Here is an 18,056-nt window from a genome sequence, read left to right as displayed (position 1 = left end):
TTGTGAATGAGTTGATTTATGTTATTATAACAAAAATGAAATTAGAATATTGTTTTTCATGCCTAAAGAGAAATAAAACACAGAGTTATCTGACTGAGGTTGTCATAATTCACACATTAAAGGATTAAATTTAAATCTGCAACACAAGGTGTGAAGAAAGTGAAGGGATCTTAATACTCTCCACTGTATATCTGCTGTAGCCACTATTTTTTAGCTTGTAGCTTTGTCCAAACACAGTTTAGTTAGTGTGTATACATATCTAGTGATTGACCATTACTGCTGTGGGGCTGGAAATTAGTTACCATTACAGTAACTTACTGTAAAACCAGTCCTCCTAATTCTTCTACTTGAAGGTGAGTTAAACTTTCACCTTTCAATGCAAATAAAACCAGAAACATTTCAGGTATTTGTTTTCATTAAAGAAAACATGGATTCCATGTGGGGATTTTCAGCCGTAAATGAATCACTGTCCTCTCTACAGTATGTATTCATATCTGCTGTGACTGTTTCAGGAAGTAGGACAGCTATTAATAATTAACTAAGTTATAATCTTCTGCATGGTTACAGAAACTATAAACACATACACACATTGCCCGTTCACAGAGAAACTATGGCTTCATATCTTCAAATCTGGGAAGTCTACTCTCTCCTGCTTTTATCTTTTTATTTCTTTGTTTATGATTCACTTTTTATTGCTTTCTCAGAACCACTAAACCACAAAACAGACATTAAAAGAAAAGATATCAGTAATAACAAAACAACTAAGAAAACAAGGAAAAAAAGACAAGCATGAGGAAAAAATGTTCACTTGTTGCAAACATGTATAACCCCAGTATAATTTGTTACAATACAGGTTCCATAGTGTAGTGGTTATCATGTCTGCTTTACATGCAGAAGGTCCTTGGTTCAAACCCCAGTGGAACCAGACTTCAAATAGACATTTAATAGCTCTGAACAAAACTTTAACCTCTTGCATCAGTAAGAGTTAATCATGAGATGTGGATGACAGTGACTCTGCAACTTTACAATGAGTGATGATTTGCGAATTAGTCTATCTTCAACCAGACAGGAAGAACCAGGTCATAGAGTTGCTGACTCTCAGTCCTGCACAGCATGTGATGTTCTGTCACTGCTGTTAAGTCTCACTTCATTGAAGTTGTTGTAAGGACGTGTAGAAGCCTGCTGCTTATTAGCTACAGCTTCAGTTGAAGTTTGATATCAACTTGCAACCCCATCTCCTAAACATTATAAATTCATTCTAGGAGACAGGGTTGCAATTTTGATGCATGAAAAACATGGTGTCACATCCAGTGGTGAGGGAAGTACTACCTGGACCTGCAATAACAGAATTTTTGGCCACGTTATCCCTCCTATTGTTTTCCTGTTGACCATGCAACTTTTGATGACTGTTTATAAGTCATAAGGTACAAATTATCACCCAATTCTGTGTTAGACATTTTAGCCAACTTCATTCCAACTTATGTCCACAGGTTTTACACATAGTTTTTGGAAATTATGGTCAATAGGGCTCATTTGAATTAAATTATACCTCATATTTGAGGTTTAACGCCTGTTGTCCTCAGATTGACCAGAGGACAACAGCAGGAGGGAACAGGAGGGTTATGTTGTTTTGTTTTTGTTAGCAAACAGCTTCTTATTTCCACATTCAGCAGTTATGGAGCAACATCATCATTTCATATGTCTCTGTCCACTTGAAGAAGTCCAATACTCACTCTCTTGTAGTTGTTTTTTCTCTCTATCAACTCCTGAGGGAAATATTTTGCTCTTTAGTTTCCAAATGCTTCATTATGTTCACCAGTTAGTTGCTAACTATGCCAGTTTTCTGTTTGGTGCTGAGCACGGTGGCTTTCAAGAGCTTTTTTGCTGGAAAAACACCTGCCTGCTGCAGCTGAAAACGATTGTGAGCCAAAACTGTAAAAATGTTGCAAAGTAGCACTGGGGCATGGCATATAAATATTATTAGGAAAACATTAAATGTGGTTTGGTGGAGGGCAAGTTGATTTACTACTTTACATATAACAGCCGGGCAAAGTGGGCAACTGCCACCTTCGGGGGCCCATAAGACCCCAGGTTAACTGTGTGCTTATATGCACCACTGAAATACACTCTGGATGTAATGAGAGTGGTTCCAGCATTATGACCATGGAGAGGGATCTGTATCAAAAACCTTCTATATTTTGGTAATTATTAAACGTACATGGTGCATATTCCTAAAAGAAATTTACATTTAATCAAATTATATACAAACTACCTTCGGGAACTTGGGTCTCGTAAAGTTCCACATCTCTTTCCTGGCAGGCTAATTCATTACAAAGAGGAACAGACTGTGATCAGTGCGGAGCATTACAGAGACCAAGCAGGAAGACACAGGACACTAGTTTTTAATTCCAAAAAAGGGCCCTAAAACTGGTCACCAAAACAGAACTGAACTCAAGAAGCAGACTCACACACAACAGCTGTGAGAAACACAACATCTGTAAAACTTGAAATTAGTAGAAGTAACATTACTCTAGTTACTAAATATGTGATTTTGACCTGCAACTTTATGATGCAATAAAGTTGTGCAAATACTTAATGTGCAATACTAAATCACTGGAGTAGCTATTTAAAACTCATAGTCAGTCTCAGCTGGAAGTTTTTACCTGCAGCAAAAAAGCTGATGAACATGCTGATAGAAAAATGTGTCAGTTTTCTGTCAGCGGTGACTCATGCAAATCAGGAACAATAGCACCGCTGTGATCCTAATCCACATGTTCTCATCTCTTTATCCAGACCTCTCAGCTGCCTGTTAAACTGTTTTTCATGAGAGAGAGAGAACAGGCCGATCTGTGCCCTTTTGTGTTTGATTTCCTGTATTAAAATGAGGCAGACAGCAGTGGTGCAGCAAAGGATTCAAAGATATCCCCCACAAAGGAGCACGCAATCACAGATAAGGTTTCACTCATACTGATCACAGCAGATACATTTCATTATGAAGAACAGGGAATGTCAGATATGTTCGAATAATTACATCTAATGTCAAATAACCACAGCTTTAGTAGGAGAAGAAGAAAAAGAAGAAGAAGGATGAAGCTTTTTTTAAACTGGTTCTTTCAAAAAATATAAAAGGATCACAGTATTAATACTTTCAGAATTGTTTTGCCAACACTATATGGAACAACACATTCTGGCACATGACAGTATATGACCTGAGGCTACTGCTGTATCAGTCACAGTTAGCTGACCTTCAGCTCTGTTGCAAACTACACATCACAGCAGTCAAATCTCTATTCAAATCATGCCGACTTCCTTTGTGAAAGCTGAGAGAAGCTGATTGAACAACACAGATTTAATAGTCTGAGGGGGAGAAAGGGGACATAAGGAAAGACAGAAAGAAAAAAAATAAGACAAAAAGAAATAAGTGGGAGGAATAATCAAATCATATATACGCAGTGTCACAGTTTACTTGTTACGTTACAGCTGATGCTGCAGTGTGTTGGTCAAACATCGCCATCTTGTGGTGCTTTTGGTGAAGTGCATCTACACCACTTGCTAGACTCATACATTTGTTACAAAAGGAAGAAAAACTGAGTGATACAGATATTAGAGCATGCAAACTTAAAGATGATCACAACTGAACCTCTGCCCAGTCAGTAGCAGTAACAAAACTATATACAAACAGGAAGTAACATTTTACATATTCAATAAAGTAAAGAAATACGATCAGGCCATTTGGCTGTGATGTAGTTACACCATTTTTGCCAGTGTGAAAGAAACTTTTCCATTCTTTGGTTGACATGGGCTGTAAGCTGCTCCATTCTATAGATTTCTGTCACAGTGTCTATCCATGAGTCAAGTGTGGGGCACTCTGGTAATAACCATTTCCTCTTGATGGTCTTTTTACTGGCCACCAGCACTGCCTTTATAAGATATTGTCCTCTCAAAAATGTCTTGAAGAGCATTATGTATCTCCTTCCAGATTTTTTTAATGATAGAACAGTCCCAGAAAATGTGATAATGATTTGCACATTGATGTCCATACTTTCTCCATCATGAAGGAATGTCATCACTGTAATGAGATGTCTGGGATGATGTTACAAAGTATTTTATCATAAGTTTTTCCATCCAAACTCTCGCCAGCTCAATGAGCTGGTACACTTCCATTGGTACTGCCATTTAGTTGTCCATTCTTCCTCAGTTTTATTTATCCCAGATTCATTTTCCCATTTTGTTTTAATATATATTGTAGAGTGTGTTTTAAGATACATGAAGCATTTGTACATTTATGATATAAATGTACAAATGCATTAAACAACTTTAGCAGGCTGGAGTTTGCCTCTGTTACATTGTTAACCTTTGTGCTGACATAATGTCGTATCTGTATCTAGTCCTGTCCTGCTTCTCCAATTGGTGATTTTCTTTAACCTCCTTTTTAACCTAGTTTTTAGTCTAGCTTTTATTAAACTGTTTTTTTCTTTGTTCCTGGGGGTGCATGTGGCTGACAACCTGCCCTGGTCCCTGCACACCTCCTCTCTGGTGAAAAAGGCTCATCAGTGTCTACATTTCCTGCGGCGGCTGAAGAGGGCTCACTTCAGTCCATCCATCCGTACCATCTTCTACAAGGGTACCATAGAGTGTTCTGATCAGCAGCATCTCTCTCTGGTATGACAACTCTAACACCTCAGACATAAAGGCCCTAAGGAGAGTGATGAGGACAGCAGAGAGGACTATTGGGGTCACACTGCCACCTTTAGAGGACAAAAGCGCATGCTGGCCAAAGCAACCAGCATCCTGAGAGACTCCAGTCACCCCTGTCATAGACTGTCTCATATTCATCTACATTAAACTTTTCCTTTTTTTGTTCTTTGTTGTTCCTTTATCATGTTTCTTCCTTTTCTTTCTGTTGTTCTGCATCCACACTTGTTCTTCTTATTATCAGGTTGTCAATCAACTGTGAAGCACTTTAAACTGATTAACCTATATGAAAGCTGCTGTCTAAATAAAGTTTGATTGATTGATTGATTTAGAAATAAGAGAGAATTATTTCTTCAGTTTTTTTTCTCCAAAAGCTTATTTCCCGGAGGCACAGATGAGGACTTAGTTAGTTTTTATAGTGCTAGTGTTTTATACATTTATTTAAATCTATGTTCTTTACTATTCTTATGTATGTGCTTTTATCATATTCATCATCCTATTAACTTAGCTTTTCATGTTATTAGTAAATGTATGTGCAGTACTTGTATATTGCTTTAATAGTATGTCTCAGCTTGAAAACACATATTTCATCATGTGTAAATGGCTCATTGGCTGATATGTTTGTATTTTGTCTGTATTTGAACCTTAAGTCAAATCATGTGAATGTGGCTAAGTGCATATTTGATTTGAGACACAGCTGTGACTTTCAGGATTTACAGTACTTGATAAAGTTCACATCCATAATTGGGTGAAGAGTGTAGAATTCCCCACTTCCTACCCGTCTCTCCCTCTCATATCATCCCCCCACTCCCTCCTTTCGTCCATCCATCCCCTTGTTCATAAAGGGGCCTAAGGGAGGTGTCCAGTGATGAGGGCTATCCATCACACACACACACACACACACATGCAGACACACACAAAAAGACATTGATTCACATGTATAATGTGCAGACAGCATGACTTCATACTGTCTCAATATTGATACATTAACAGTACACAGCCCATGTTGTTGCTGTCCACACTAAGTAACACACTAAGTAAAGCTGTTTAAGAAAATTAGCAAAAAGCATTTTAAAAAATGTATTCAATCCAATTCCGACAGAAAAATATGCTGGTAAATGTAGGCCTTCCTCTTTCTCACATCTAACAGAATAAGATCTTGGGTCAAATCAAATTAAACTGCATGAAGCCACCAACCCTCTTCTCGACTATATACAACACAGATAAGCCAGTCAAAAACTGTACTTTACTTCTCTGTACCTGCATATGCTTGATTTATCCAATGACATCTGAGTAAAAAGATGACTCAGACTCTGATAAATTAATTCAAATCTTTTGATGTTGAAAGTCTGTTGTTATAAGTAAAATCATGTTATGTATCCACATGTATTGTAAATGGAAAAAGTGTCAAGGTTGTTGTCAGTCTCTTCATATGCTCAGTATATAGTCAGTATATAGCAGGGGTTCTCAACCTTTTGCAAGCTGGGCCCCCCCAAAGCTGGTTCATTGCAGTTGGGGCCCCCCCTCCTCCCGGTGTCACCCTCCCTCGCGGCCCCAACCCCACTACACCACCTTGCATAGATAGATAGATAGATAAAATAATAGATTTGTTATTTTTAGGCCCACACTATTATTATTATTATTATTATTATTATTATTATTATTATTATTATAATAATAATTATTATTATTATAATCATCAGGTAGGCCTATCATCATTACTAGGCTATTGTTATAACTGGCAGTAGCACCAGACTTCTAATGTGAGCTTGCAGGCATTATTATTATTATTATTATTATTATTATTATTATTATTAGTAGTAGTGATATCCCTATTATCATTACTAGGCTAGCTATATAATTATAGTTACATGCTTTGCTGTTATTATTATCATTATTATTATTATTATTATTATTATTATTATTAGTAGTAGTAGTAGTAGTATTATTATTATTATTATTGTTATTAGCTATCATAGGCCTATTATCATTACTAGGCTATTGTTATAACCGGGAGGTAGGCGAGACCTGAGCCTGCTTTGCCTTGCAAAGATCCTCAATTCTTGGTGCAATGTCTGATAAACATAGCCTCAAATCATCCTCAATTTGTGCACGATTCCGGTATTTCGTTTTGAGTGCAATCATTTTCGAGAAGCCTGCCTCACACAAATATGTCGACGCGAAAGGGAGGAGAATCTTCAATGCGACGTCACAGAGTTGAGGGTATTCCTGCATCAATGCTGCCCAGAATGACGAAAGAGGGCAGGAGGTGAAACGTTCCTTCAGCCTACTGTCACTCTTCAGCTCAATAAGCTGTTCCTGCATGTCAATTGACAGCTCGTTTGCTGTGCACACAAATGGATCTCGAACCCACGCGAAAGAGCGATAATCCTCTTTGAAATACGTCGCAAATTGTTGTCTCATTGCAGACAGGTGCTCAGACGCTGACTGAAATAAAGAGGTGAAATCGTGTGACGTGCCTGCATCAGTGATAGTAGTGATAGATTGTAGTAGTCCAACCACTTGCATTTTCGACATGGGGATTTTCGCGATTTGTTTTTAATGATTTTTTTTTTATTTTTATGATTTTTCCCTCCATCCTGTTGCCCCCGGAGAGTGTCCCACCGGTTGAGAAACACTGGTATATAGTATATACTATACAACAAAACTGAGTTCCTTCAATGTACACAGTAAGAACACATACACAAGCTATTACTACTACTACTACTACTACTACTACTACTACTATTACTACTACTATTACTACTACTACTACTGCATCTACTACTACTACCACTACTTGTATTACTTGTATTACTACTATTACTACCACTACTACTACTACTACTACTACTACTACTACTACAACTATTAGTACTACTACTACTACTACTACTACTACTACTACTAATATTACTACTACGCGCACTGGGCAGGTTGTTACCTCATCACTGTGTCCATTGTCCTCTGCTTGCTGTCAGTCCCACAATGAAGTGGCCTCCATCATTCACAAATGAATCTATGACTCCACATGTGCAACTGTGCAGCTTCAGCAGTCTGAGTTAGTCATATCAAGTGATATCACATTTACAGTCTTTTTAGCATCAAATTCCCTCTTAGTGTTTCCTGTTGAGCTGTGGTGGAAGTATAGTAACAAAAAGAGGGACTTTGGTACTAAAATCACTGTAACATTGAAACATAGAAGACTTGATTTGACTCATTTGGATGGCTGAAGCTTCATATTAGCTTCAGATCAACTTTTAAATACATTTACACACTTACATTGTTAGTGCATTATGAAGGGATCTTCTAATGGTCATTATGAACAGAAGGAATGATTACAGCAAGAAAAAAACACTTCATGGTCATTTGAACATGACAGAAATAAATACTTATTCACTATGTCCACTGCCCCCAGCTGGCCAACAAACAAAGGTTAAAAAGCCTCATTATACTGTTGTTTTAGTGTTTAAATTTGTCACATTTGGCCTTCGCCTATGATGTCACAGTACCACTTTGGAGATAATAAAACACAAGTTTTCATTTAAGAACGTGTCCTACACCTGTTCTTTTCCCCTCTACTCCTTTTTCTTTTATGTATCTTTCTCCATATTCCCTCTCTCTCTCTCTCTTTCTCTCTCTACATCACATCTCCCTCCTTCTCTCCTTCTCTATCATATTTCTCCATTAGGCAGGATTTTTAACCACCTCTTGTATCTCCTATTAAAGAAAGTTCTGCATCGTTTACCACGACTGGCTATCAGTCACTGTCACAGAGCTACAGCTCTTACACACACACACACACACACACACACACACACACACACACACACACACACACACACACACACACACACACACACACACACAAAGACACAAACTATACCCAAATAGATATACGAAGGTACACAAATAAATGGGTCCATGTACACAATGCTTAGCCAGAAATCCCCATCATGCTCTCTCTCACACACACACACACACACACACACACACACACACACACACACACACACACACACACACACACACACACACACACACACGCACACATACACACGCACACACATTCACTCACACACATGCACTCACACACACAAACACACACACAAGGCAACAATGTGGCATGTAAGGGTCCATTTGTCACTGTGGTAACGCCTGACTGTGTCCGAGGAGAGAAAGAAGGGATGGTGAGATATAAATGGAGACAGAGGGATGAATAAGAAAAAGAATAAGAAGCTAATAGAGAAAAGGAGAGAGAAAGAAAGAGAGAGAAGGGTGGACAGAGAGAGAGAAAGCAGTGAAGGAGGAGGGTCAGGGGGTTAAGGATGGAGGTGTGGAGATAGGGAAGGGGAAAGTGATGGAGGGAGGTATGGGAGGAGGAGGAGAGAGAAGGTATCATTAGTCCTCTTTAGCTTCCATTATGAAGATTAAAGTGAAGACTGCCTGTTCGTCTTAACCCTTTCCAACCCTTCTGCGTTGGACCCAGAGATTCCAGCTCTGCCTCAGGCACTATGGAAAGACGCTCTAAACCAGCGGTTCTCAACCTTTTTTTGGCCAGTGACCCTTCTATCCATTATCCAGGTCCTTTACAGCTCCCCAACAATTAAAACGTAGGTTAATTGTCTTCCCTGGGTATTCATGTTGATTATTATTCAGTGGTATATCATTAAAAAATTCATTGAATGTTAAACAACTAATTTAATTTGACTGGATAGTTGCAATATCATCATCATGTGAATAGAAATTTGATGTACAAACTTTAATTAAGTCTTGTGATCGCAAACAGCAGCCAATCAGAAGGTAGTAATTTGGTGCCGGTGCCAAACGTTCTTATTAACTGTTCAATGGAAAACATCAGCAGCCAACCAAAGAAAAAGGTTGGAAAAAAAGCAGAATGATATGTATCCATAGCCTAAGTATACAACAGAAAGCTGGCACCAGTTTACTGATATGATTATTGTTTTTTTATGATTCTATACAGCTGATTAAATCATTGGACATGGAAGGAGTTATTGTGGGACTGCGGAGTTTTGTCTGTTAGCATGGCTGCTCAAGAGGGTTTATCTTCTTGATTTCATAACATTTTCATAACAGCTTGTTTTTTTTGTTGGTTTAAGGTCCTTCTAACTGCTAATGCGAATGACCTCGTTCCCTTTAACTGCACTTTTGCAGTTCTTTTTGTATTGTCTTCAATTTTCTGTCTCTTCTTGGCATTGATCAGCACTCAGCTGGTTGATACCAAATATTTAATATAGAGATGGATAAGTATGTATCAGCTAGCTGGCTACCATCATCAGGTTTGGACAGGCCTACATATAAAACTAACTTAGATAATACAATCTACATACATTAGTCATGAGTCCTTCATAAAATCTGACCCATACACTTGTTTTAATTGCAAAAAGTCTTGCTATGTGACAAATTATTGTAGTATCAAGGTTACAGTTTAAACTACACTGAGTAGTACTGTACCATCTAAAGGTATCCACTGAATGGAATAATGTCAGCTATAACCACCACAACATGTTTTTAAGATTGCTTTATTTTCTGAATGGTCAGCATACATTAAGGGTACAATCTTTTAAATCATAATGGCCAGTTCACTCCATTAAGAACATTTTATAGGGCAAAGTATCTCATGTTTTTCAAAGAAAGGGCACTTCAGTATGTTTTTCTCCCACACATAATTTTTCTTTCATTGAAAGGGTACCTAATTCTGCACTCTTTTATGATAAACTTCACTAGAAGGGCACCTGAACAGCCTTTCAGCTCGACCTTGTTACAACAACTCATAGCTCAACAGCTGTGTTACATCTCTGTTGAGGTAGTTTTCAGGGCACTATCACATTTGCCACATCTGACCCCCTGAGTATGCCAGTGAACCTAATACAAAGAAAATACCTGCACAGATTTACTTCATTTCTAAGACATGTCACTGTTTTAAATCCTGGGGTGTCTAGACCTTAAAAATGTATCTGTATCTGTATCTGGAAGGTCCAACTTGCAATGTGTGAGTGGACCAGTGAGGGAGGCCACTAAGACACCTGTGACACTTGTGAAATAGTTCCAAGCTTCACACCATCCAGCCAAGTGAGGAGCACTCTCCAGGAGGTAAACATATCATTATCCAAGTCTACCATAAAGACTTCACCTCAAGAATAGAATGGCCAGATTAGACATGCCAAAACAACATCTAAAAAGCCAGAAAAGTTCGGGAACAGCTTTCTTTGAACAGATGTAACTCTGATCAACCTGAACCAGAATGAATGGAAGAAAATGGTGTGGACAAGGCTTGGAAACGGCTCATGATTCAAAGCATACCACAACATCTGTAAAACAAGATGAAGGCAATGTGATGGTTGGGCATGCATGGCTTCTAATGGCAATAGGTCATTAGTGTATATTGATGATGTGACAGAGGACAGAAGCAGCTGGATGAATTCTGAGATGATATACTGTCTGCTTAGATTCACCCAAATTCAACCAAGGTCATTGGATCATGCTTCACAGTACAGATGGACAATGACCAAAAATATACTGTGAAGGCAACCCAGGAGTTTCCTAAAGCAAAGAAGTGGAATAATCTGCAATGGACAAGTCAATCTCCTGATCTCAACCCCATCTAGCATGCATTTCACTTGCTGAAGACAAAACGTAAGGCTGAGAGACCCACAAAAAAACAACAACTGATAACAGCTGCAGTAAAGGCCTGGTAAAGCACCACAAAGAAGGAAACCCAGCATTTGGTGATGTTCATGACTTCAAGATCTCAGTCATTGCCTGCAAAGGATTTTAAAGAAACATTTTATTTATGATTATTTAGTTTGTCCAATTACTTTTGAGCCCCTGAAATAAGTGGACTGTGTATAAAAATTCGTGCAATTCGTAACATTTTGAAACCATCTTTTTGTCCAACCCCTCAAAAACTTCAATCATACTGTATCTTGATTGTTTCATTTCAAATCTATTGTGGTAGTCTACAGAGCCAACATTACAAAAACTGTGTATGGACCTAACTGTATATGTAGCAGTGATTTGTCCTTAACTTGAAAAATATGAAGAAAAATGAATCAACAAACTCAAAATCAAACGGCCACTAAAGCACCTCAGGAATGAATCTTACACATGCAAGGAAAAGAGTTATTGTCCAGGTAAGCATGAAGTTTCTTTTGGTTTATTTGAACATTTTCTCCAAGCAAATAGACAAAGAACGATAGCATCTGTCACCTCTCATGCCCTGGTAAAAAAACAGTGCCTGCTGGTCCTATATCTGCCTACCTATAGAAATTGATTCAACTATGTACCTTCAAAACAAAAGCATTACCCAGTACTCAAATTAACTAAAATTATACTAATATCCTAATATACTAATTCAGCTATATTCTTCAAAACAAATAACAACAAAAATAAATTAATGTTTAATCATTAACAAGAACAACAAATAGCTCCAACACTACAAATCCTATTTGAATTAATTTAGCTTTTACTAAATGGCTCTTTTTCTTTTGATCAGTGTATCACAAAAACTACCATCAAATCTATTCTGATGCATCTTTGTTGATGCTTTAAGACAATAAAACATAAAGCTTTCTGACGATGGTGAATACTTTTAATAGGAACTGTGTCTAAAAATCTTTCATACTTTCTCCATTTGTTGTTTGGAAATAAGTTTGTTGTAATAAATCTGATAATATTTCAGATGCCCATTCACCTCCAATAGAAAAATCCACATAAAATATTTTAGTAGCATTCCTGCTGGCTGGTGAACACAGGAGTCTAATCTTGAAGCTCACCATGCTGGCTCAGAGGAGTTCCTATTCATATCTCCATTGAATCCCCAAGAAGAATCTAATTGCCCTGTTGTAGACATGTCCACCTCATTCCTGACACATCATCTAAAACAGGAATATGGAATATGTAGAATGACCTCTTAGCAAGCTCTTAGAGCTTTCAGATAATGCTTCTACAGGCTGGAGCATCAATGTCTCCTCCAGAGGGCGCTAATGTGCTGATTAAAACTCCTCACTTACACTATGCAACATCTAGTTTTGTAACACTCGTGTCTTGACACTTGTCACTCAATGATGAACTCAGTGTTGCTTGAAGCTTGATCTTCCCTTGATATATTGTCATTCGAGTAGTGTGAAATGATCAAGAAGAGAAACTCCTCAGGAACATAAGAACACAGAGACGTCCTTCCAGTTTGACACTGACATTGTGAGATGCGTATTTCCCCATCTGTTCCATCAGACTGCTGCAGTGTTTTTAGATGTGATGTATTGTCGCTGTAATCAGTGTCTAAGCTTCCCATTCATTCTCATCTCATCAGTCACCATCCTGTGCATCCTCTTTTTGTTTCTCTGTCTTATTCCTTTTGATTTAGAGTCACTCCTTAGATTTTACAAAGGCATGATGTCATGTGGATACCAAAGGACGAATGAATAAACTTTCAGATCTTCATGTTGGTTCTTTTCAATGCTTTAAGCAGCGTAATCAAAAAGTGGGAATAAGAATAGTTTTTAGATTTACTTAAATACAGTTATGGGGTGCTTGCACTTTCCTAGTTCATGTTACTATATATCTCTACTCCACTATACATAGCCTATCTGACGGCTATAGTCCATATTTAAGATTAACATTGTACTAAAAAAATAAACATAATATTATAATATTGAATGCAACTAGAATTATGTTTTTTAGCCTTTATCCATACACAGTTATATGGATATAATAATATACGGTTGACTTTATTTCTAATATCTGTTTACAGGGTGATCCAGACCATTGATATGCTTCACTTGACTCCAAATGTTTACCTTTATGTAAGTATTACATTCATTAGCCCAGACACACACACACTCACATTCACATAGTGGACAGACTCATCTACATACAAGGAAAAAACAGCAGATTATTCTTGGGCAAGCACACACTCACACACAAAAACACAAACAAGCAGACACACACAGACCACACAAAACACAGGCTAATACATTTTAAGGATGTGCAGCAGATTGAGAGATCTCTCTCTCTCTTTCTCGCCCCCTTTGGACTGCTTCCTGATTTCTCTCCTCTGTTTCTCATGCATGAACACACACGCCAGCATGCATGCATAAAATAATGCAAGCATCCACACACACACACGCTTGAGGTTCACTCTTTCATGTAAATCACATCTCTGTTGGCTCCCCAGCTTTGTCTTTGTAGTCTTATGCAAATGACCAGTTAATAAATGCTGGCTAATGAATTCATTACATGCTATCTGACACACACACATGCACACATGCACACAGACACACAGACACACACACACACACACACACATACACACACACACACACACACACACACACACACACACACACACACACACACACACACACACACACACACACATACACACACACACACACACACACACACACACACACACACACACACACACACCTGATGTGATTTGCATAACAATAGACCAGCTTTGTCTCAATGTTACTATTCATTTAAGAACATGCATTTAATATATAATATAATATAATATAATATAATATAATTCAGTTTAATTTCTGTACATACAAACCGTATGTAAAATTTAATAAGATACATTTAAATCCCAAACATGTAAAAAAAAGTGTTAGATTAACGGCTATTTTCCAATACTTGAGTTTTAATTACAACAACTGAAAAGACTAATCTTGATATGTTTAGTAATTTGATATCTGTCCCCTAATGAAGGGAAAGCAGATCAAAGGGATTACTGAACCATTCACCCAACTTCCATAACTTTGACCCATAGTGTTCTTATTAATGTACATTCCTGTATAGTGTACTTTCATTCTAAGTGATCCATTATCAGCTGTATTCTTCTGGAGTCTTGCAGGAATAAGGTCATATTATCTACAGTATGTAATATCATATATTATGTGAAATTCCCCTGTGCTTCTTTATAGTGACCGCACTCAGTCATTTTCCATGTTCAACTAAATTCTTATCCATAACAATCCCACACATTCTATAATACCTATAATACACCACTCTCCAGTAGTGTGTATGCTGTATTGGTGATAGCCATTGCTTCCAGTATACATAGTGTACAGTATGTTGTGCTATAATTAAGAATTATATCATTGCTCACTGTGCATAGGGTGACAAATATGCCATATTTACTGGCATATTTGGTGGATTTTGGACTATACCTCCTTAGAATGAATGGGATTGGGATTTGTTGTGTAAGATAATAAAATGATAATTCCAGAGTGAAGTACAGCTCTTCAAATTTGTCAAACACTGTACTGCTCCTTTAATCAGCTATGCAGGTTAGCCAATTAAATAAAACTGATTTTTAAAAATATATTATTCTACATTTGAACTAGAAGCTGCCTTTGTGTAAATGAAACCAAACATTTTAAGGTTTATTATTTAAAGAATGTAATAAATGACCTTTCAGGATTATATAGAAGCAAGAGGTCAAAGGTCACAGAGCCTGACACTAAGAATGATAACAGAGCAGAGGGAAGACAGGACAGAAATGAGAATAAATGCAGAGGAGGAGTACAAAGAGTGTTCCTCTGTCTGTGGTCTCTCTTGCAGAAGCGAAACATTGACAGTGAAACCTGATAGAAAAACACCGAAAATTACCACCATGAATTATTATGGTAATGACCATCGCCTCAGGCTGTACCATGCAATAATACATTTATATATGTTTGTTCAGGCAGCAGTATGGTTCAGGTCAGTGTGTGTGTGTGTGTGTGAAGGAGGGGGGGTTATAATGAACATGATTTTTCATGCTTTCACTTTGTGTTGGAAGTCAGTATATTTTGCATTGTCACAACAATAAACTCTTTTCTGTCCAGTTTCATTCATTCTTTTTTTCACTTTGATGTTTTCTGATCAGAAAGTGAAAACCTGAAAAATGTTGACATGATAAAAGCACTGTTATTATTAAAAAGAACTTAAAGTCAAACCTACCTAAAATTTATAATTACCACATTTAATCAGCTAATTGTTTATGATCATGAGTTTAAGTCTTTTAAATAGATTAGTCTATTGTCCCGTGACTTAAAATTATATATATAGTGTATATATAAACCTTCTTTGTCTAGTTTGAAAAACCTACTTTGTAAATAATTATCAGTCTTTCCACATATATAAATGTATTATCACAAACCTGATACACAAGCACCAACCTCCACTAATTATAATGACCAGACACCAAAAATGAAGAGACATATTATATTATTAATTGTCTGTTTCTCGTAATGTGAAGGTCTAATTGCTGGTTGGAAAATACTGCATTCTTAAAAATTACTTTTGTTATTTATGTATCTATACACACAAGTTTAAATACACTGAAGACAGACAACCAAGGACATGACCTCAGTGTCCTCAATGGAAGCTACGACTACGTAGTTCATATCAATATCAATCAATTACATACCATACAGGCAATCTGGGTATGTGCACAGGGATCCATGAGTAGAAAGGGGAGAACAAAATGTGAGTTCCACACAAATACGACACATGGCTTGACCCATTCTCTTGATGTTGATAATTATGGTCACTGTTAGAAACCTGGTGTGTCTGAAATAAAAAAAAGCAGTAATAAGGTTTCTACCTGACACCAGTGTTATCCAATCGGAATAAAATAAAAGTTGTTTGCACATGAGCACATGGAACATGAGCTTCAGTGCCCAGGGGCCCCTAGAGATAATGCAGCCTTGGTAATAGTGGTATACAGGTGGTGGCCAACATTACAGTCAAAGCTCATAATTAAAGTCTTCTTTTCTGACAAAAAAGGACAGTCACCTCATAAAAACGTTGTCATCGCATCTCCTCTTTCTCCCTCATTGAAAAAACCCACAGCCAGTGCAGATTATGTTCATTTCAAAAGCTGAACACTGGATGTTTCCTCCTTCATTGTAAAGTCCATTCTCAGTGTTTGAGGCTTTAAGTTTCCACATCACACTTGGACCACCATTAGCCTTTAAGCCAGAAGTGATGTCACAAATCATGCTGGTGACAATAAGAAAACACATTTTTGAGTGGAAGGTGACTTTAACATGTGGATGTACCAGTATGATTTTACTGGACATCATGACCAGTTTTTGAGCCTATCCTAGCCTATCCTGGGAAAATGATATCACACATGAATTATTATTCAAATGAAAGTATTGTAATGTCTTTAAACTTGAGAGGAGAGATCTTTAAACTTATTTTCTATATAGACTAACACTCCTCCACAAACCTCACTCTGATGTTGCCTCATTATATTTATTTCATATGTTAATGTCTTGTCACAGTGGCACCTCCATGTGGCAGCAAGTGATAACAGCGTGACCCAGTGTCACCAGTGCAGCCTTAAATACTGTTTTCACATGTGCTGTTTCATTTCAAATACTTTTGATTTTTCACTCTCACCGTTTAACCCCAGAGCATGCTGGTAGCCCACAGGGACTGGCCAATCAGGAAGCAAGAGGGCCACGGGCACTTCCTGTCAGCAATCAGCACCGGCCAGGTGTGATGGATGGATATGACACACGCACACACCCACACACACACACACCCACACACACACACACACACACACACACACACACACACACACACACACACACACACACACACACACACACACACACTGTGTGAGTGAGTAGTTGAAGTTAACCAGTGCTTGGTGTGTGTGACACCACCATCCATTACACTAAAACAGGAGAGTGTGTGCCAAAACCTGACACTGCACAGATGCTCTGTGAGGGTGTGTGTGTGTGTCATATGTTTATTAACATTTGATTTTTGTCAATTCATGTTACTTACTTTTTTACTTACTTGTCCCCACTTCTTCTTCTTCTTCTTCTTCTTCTTCTTCTTCTTCTTCTTCTTCTTCTTCTTCTTCTTCTTCTTCTTCTCTCTCTCTCGCTCTCTCTCTCCCTCTCTCTCTCTCTCTCTGCCCTCTCTCTTTGGTCTCTCTCCCTCCATCTGCCATATTAATTCCTCTTTTTATACCTGTTTTGATTATTCTCCCTCCCTTTCCCCTCTGTAATTCTAAAGAAATTTGACTGAATTGATCACAAAATAATTTTGGACTGAGACAAAACAAGACATAATACATTATTTGATTATTTATTATCGTAATGAAAATAATTTCCCCAGAACTCTAGAATTACTTCCTAAAGTTATCCAAAGAAATGTTTATTTATTCCTTTATATTTACAACTGCATATTAAAAATGGTCCAGAAACTAGATATTGCTTAAGCAAGATCACTGCTGTGTTATTTAAACATCAAAACCTTAACTCTTAAATACTGTTCATACTCTGACTGATCAATAAATGTGTGATTAAACCTTTAATTCATGTTTC

At 37.5% G+C, this 18,056-nt stretch overlaps 1 protein-coding gene and 1 non-coding gene across 2 annotated transcripts in view; both read left to right on the top strand.

The window, feature by feature from the left end:
• Positions 1-18,056, top strand: part of LOC128379480 (NACHT, LRR and PYD domains-containing protein 3-like) — a 163,609-nt gene that overhangs the window by 21,738 nt on the left and 123,815 nt on the right. The gene's annotated exons all lie outside the window — the stretch shown is intronic.
• trnav-uac (transfer RNA valine (anticodon UAC)) lies at positions 853-925 on the top strand. The gene has a single exon. It is a non-coding gene; the product is annotated as a tRNA-Val (tRNA).

This window comes from Scomber japonicus, chromosome 18, assembly GCF_027409825.1.
Source record: "Scomber japonicus isolate fScoJap1 chromosome 18, fScoJap1.pri, whole genome shotgun sequence".
In the NCBI taxonomy this organism is placed as follows: Eukaryota; Metazoa; Chordata; class Actinopteri; order Scombriformes; family Scombridae; genus Scomber; species Scomber japonicus.
Note: the sequence above shows the minus strand (reverse complement) of the source record. Positions and strands in the feature narration are given on the sequence as shown.